Genomic DNA, 3,885 nt, shown 5'->3' with positions numbered 1-3,885 from the left:
GCCCAGCTCGTCAGTCCCCAGTCTGTAGCTGTGCATGGGATTCTTCCATCCTAAGTGCAGGACTCTGCACTTGTCCTTGTTGAACCTCATCAGATTTATTTTGGCCCAATCCTCTAATTTCTCTAGGTCACTGTATCCAGCCTTACCTGGAGCATATCTGCCATACCCCCCAGCTTAGTGTCATCTGCAAACTTGCTGAGGGTGCAATCCAGCCCATCCTTCAGATCTTTAATGAAGATGTGGAACAAAACAAGCCCCAGGATTGACCACTGGGGCACTCCACTTGTGACCAGCTGCCAAGTAGATACTGATCCATTGATCTCTAACCGCTGAGCCTGAAGATCTAGCCAGTTCTCTATCCACCTTATAGACCATTCATCCAACCCATAGTTCTTTAACTTGCTGATAAGAATACTGTGGGAAACCGTATCAAAAGCTTTGCTAAAGTCAAGGTATATCACGTCCACCACTTTCCCCACATCCACAGAGCCAGTCATCTCATCATAGAAAGCAATCAGGTTGATCAGGCATGACCTGCTATTGGTGAATCCATGTTGACAGTTCCTGATCACCTTCCTCTCTTCCAAGTGCCTTAAAATGGATGCCTTGAAGACCTGCTCCATGATTTTTCCAGGAACTGAGGTGAAGCTGACCAGTCTGTAGTTCCCCGGCTCCTCCTTCTTCTCTTTTTTGAACATAGGCACTATATTTGCCTTTTTCTTTCTGACTTGTGGTGTGACTGAAGCATCCCTTAACTCAAAAACAAAAAAATATTGAAAAATGTAATTGAGTGAATTAGGTGACAACTAGACTGTAAAGCTCCACGTTTTGTGACTTGCCAGGGCAGAGAAACTCTCTGGCAGGACTGATGTAAATGCTTTCAGAAGTAGCAAATTTACTAAACACTGACACATGCAGCTACCAGCCACAGCCCAGCAGCTGGAGCCAGCATTTGAGCATGTCTGCACTGAGGCATGTCTGACGTGGCCTGTACTGGTAGCCTGGCGTACTGGGCTTTTACTCAGCCAGTTACCCTCTGCAGATGTTGTGCTGCTCTTTGAGTGCTGGGCTTGACTTCCTACCAGCTCACAGAGAGAAACAATTCTGAGTTTTCAGAGAACCTTTGGGGAGCAGCAGGTATATTTTTCACACCTTGTAGGAAAGCTATGAGTTCTAGAAATAGCAGCATGGGACTATGGGCTATTTATCTTTAAAAATGGGAAAGGAATCAGTAAAAGGACCTTGTTTAAACAAAGCAAAGCTCTATTTTCAGAGCATCTCCACATGATTCCAGATAGAGAGTCAGACTCTGCAGTCATCCACATGTACTTAATTTCAGAATAACACCTCTGAGTTCAGCGGAATTCCTCTGGATTTACAGCAGAAAGCATTATTCGGTCTATGCTCTTTTACCTGGAGCTGCTTCTCAAGTGACACCTGGCACTGTGCAGAATCCTGGCTGATGCCTGTTTTACCTTGGGATTGCCCAAGATCAAGATAAGAGAGTGTCCCATGGGATAGGCAGCCATCACAACTCTACAGATGACATCCCCAGTGCTCTTAGTTGAGATGTTGGATAACAGGAGAAACAAAGCAACAAAATAGAAAACGTATAGGATGAGAAAGGAGAAGATGGATTTGATGGCACCATGTGTGCCCCCATGCTGGGGTCCGTGAAGCCAGCTGCACTGTTTTATATCTTCCTGGTGTGTCTCCACAGAGAGAGAATTAACAGGATAGTTGAAGCAACAAACAGTATTAAAGGCAAACATAACCCAATGCTGCAGAGAAATATGAAGGGAAGCAAATTGGTGTCCTTCGCAACTCTTCCCTTTGTGGTGTTTGCCATGGAGTTGTTGCTGTACATATTGTAGGTGTCCCAGAAGAGAGGAACACTGTTCACTAAGGAGAAAAGGGATGATCCTACTATCAGCTTTAGCACCAGACTGGAAAATTTTCACTTCAGCCAGAGGAAGAGGGGCTGGGTGAGGTTGGCAATCTTGACACAGTAGGGGACACTCAGCCAGGCAGCAGAGGCTGGATTAGTTCAGGAATACGATGAAAGTCTTGAAAATTTGATACACGTTTTCCTTGTTATAAATGGCTGGATAGAACGTTTTGCAAATGACCCCCGTCAGGATCCAGGACTGCAGGCAGCATCTGGATAAGCTCAGGAAGATCAAGATCATCTTACAAGATGCTCGTGACCCAGTTGGCAAGGTTAACAGCAATAATGACTCCATTTCCCCCAATTCCTGTGATGGATTCAATGGCTAAAATGACCAGATAAAAGAGAAAAACTGGAGCTGATCTCCACCTGCGGGCTCCCAAAAGCTTTGCACACCTAGGGCTATGCCTGCCTACAGATACTAGTGTCAGCTGGCTGCTATTCTCACATTTCCACCTATGTATCTCAGAGAAGAAATCTAGCAATAAATCATTTCTCTCTCTCTCTCTCTCTTTTTTTCCCCCCACATTTGTTGATGATGAAAGGCCCAGCTGCATTCCCTGACCATGCAAATTAGGGAAGGCTTACATTAAATTACTGGCTCTTTACTTCTCAGAGGGAATGGCTTGAGCGGTGGTTTTAAAATCTTATATTTACAAGTTCACAAAGTTTCCCCTGGATTTATATCCCTACAATGTGTGTACTTTTTATTAGCCCAGAACTGGACCTTGGAGCCCTCTCTTCTTTCACTGATTAGAGCCTTCTTTTCGGGAGGAGATGAGGGAAAGACCATATCAACCAGACAGAGAATTTAAAATTGATCATAATCACACTTGTTTGGTTTTTGACTCCAGCCCTTTTAATCCACACAGCAAGATTTTTTGAGCACATTTATTTCACTTCAAAAGGTTTTTGTGACAGCCTTTGGTGTGCTTTGGTATTGCTTTCCTTTTTGTGTGTTTGCAGCCTTGGAGTATCACTCTGAGCGCGAGGTACCAAAACACAAAAGTCAAGGGAAAACACAGCCAGCACTGCAGGATTTGACCTGGCCTGGAATCAGGAAAATAGGAACATAAGAATGGCCATACTAGGGCAGACTAAAGGTCCATTTAGCCTCATATCTTGTCTTCTGCCAGTGGGAGGGAGTGAACAGAATACAGCAATTTATCAAGTGATCCACTCCCTTTTATCAAGTCCTAGATTCCAGCAGTCACAGGTTTTGGGATACCCAGAGTATGGGGTTGCATCCTGAACCATTTTGGCTAATAGCCATGAACGGACCTATCCTCCAGGAAGTTATCTAATTCTGTTTTGAACCCTGTCATAATTTTGGGCTTCACAACATCCCCTGGCAATGAGTTTCATGGGCTGACTCTGTGGTATGTGAAGAAGTACTTCCTTATGTTAGTTTTAAACCTGCTGCAGATTAATTGCATTGGGTGACCCCTCATTTTTCTGTTATGTGAAGTGGTAAATAATATAAATAACACTTCCTTATTCACTTTCTCCACACCATTATTGATTTTACAGACCTCTATCATATCCCCCCTCAGGCATCTCTTTTCCAAGCAGAACAGTCCAAGTCTTCTTTATCTCTCCTCCTGTGGAATCTGTTCCATACCCGTAATCATTGTGGTGCCCTTCTCTATATTTTTTTAAATTCTAATTTATCATTTTTTGAGCTGGGACTATGAGAACTGCACGCAGTACTCAAAGTGTGGGCTTCCCATAGACTTATATAGTGGTATTATGACATTTTCAGTCCTATTATCTATGCCTTTCCTAATGGTTCCTAACATTCTGTTACCTTTTTTGACTGCCACTGCACATTGAGGAGATGTTTTCAGAGAACTACCTATACCAATTCCAAGGTCTCTTTCTTCAATGGTAACAGCTCATTTAGACCCCATCATCTTGCATGTATAGTTGGGATTATG

The 3,885-nt window shown here is 43.6% G+C and overlaps 1 pseudogene; it reads right to left on the bottom strand.

Annotated features, from left to right (window-relative positions):
- Positions 1–1,409: 1,409 nt before the first annotated feature.
- On the bottom strand, positions 1,410–2,505 carry LOC137147334 (taste receptor type 2 member 40-like; annotated as a pseudogene).
- Positions 2,506–3,885: the final 1,380 nt, after the last annotated feature.

The sequence above is a fragment of the Emydura macquarii genome, unplaced genomic scaffold (assembly GCF_026122565.2).
Source record: "Emydura macquarii macquarii isolate MOO-44397 ecotype Brisbane River unplaced genomic scaffold, CSIRO-AGI_Emac_v2 contig_551, whole genome shotgun sequence".
In the NCBI taxonomy this organism is placed as follows: domain Eukaryota; kingdom Metazoa; phylum Chordata; order Testudines; family Chelidae; genus Emydura; species Emydura macquarii.
The sequence above is the reverse complement of the archived record's forward strand: the minus strand, read 5'-3'. Positions and strand labels throughout refer to the sequence as shown.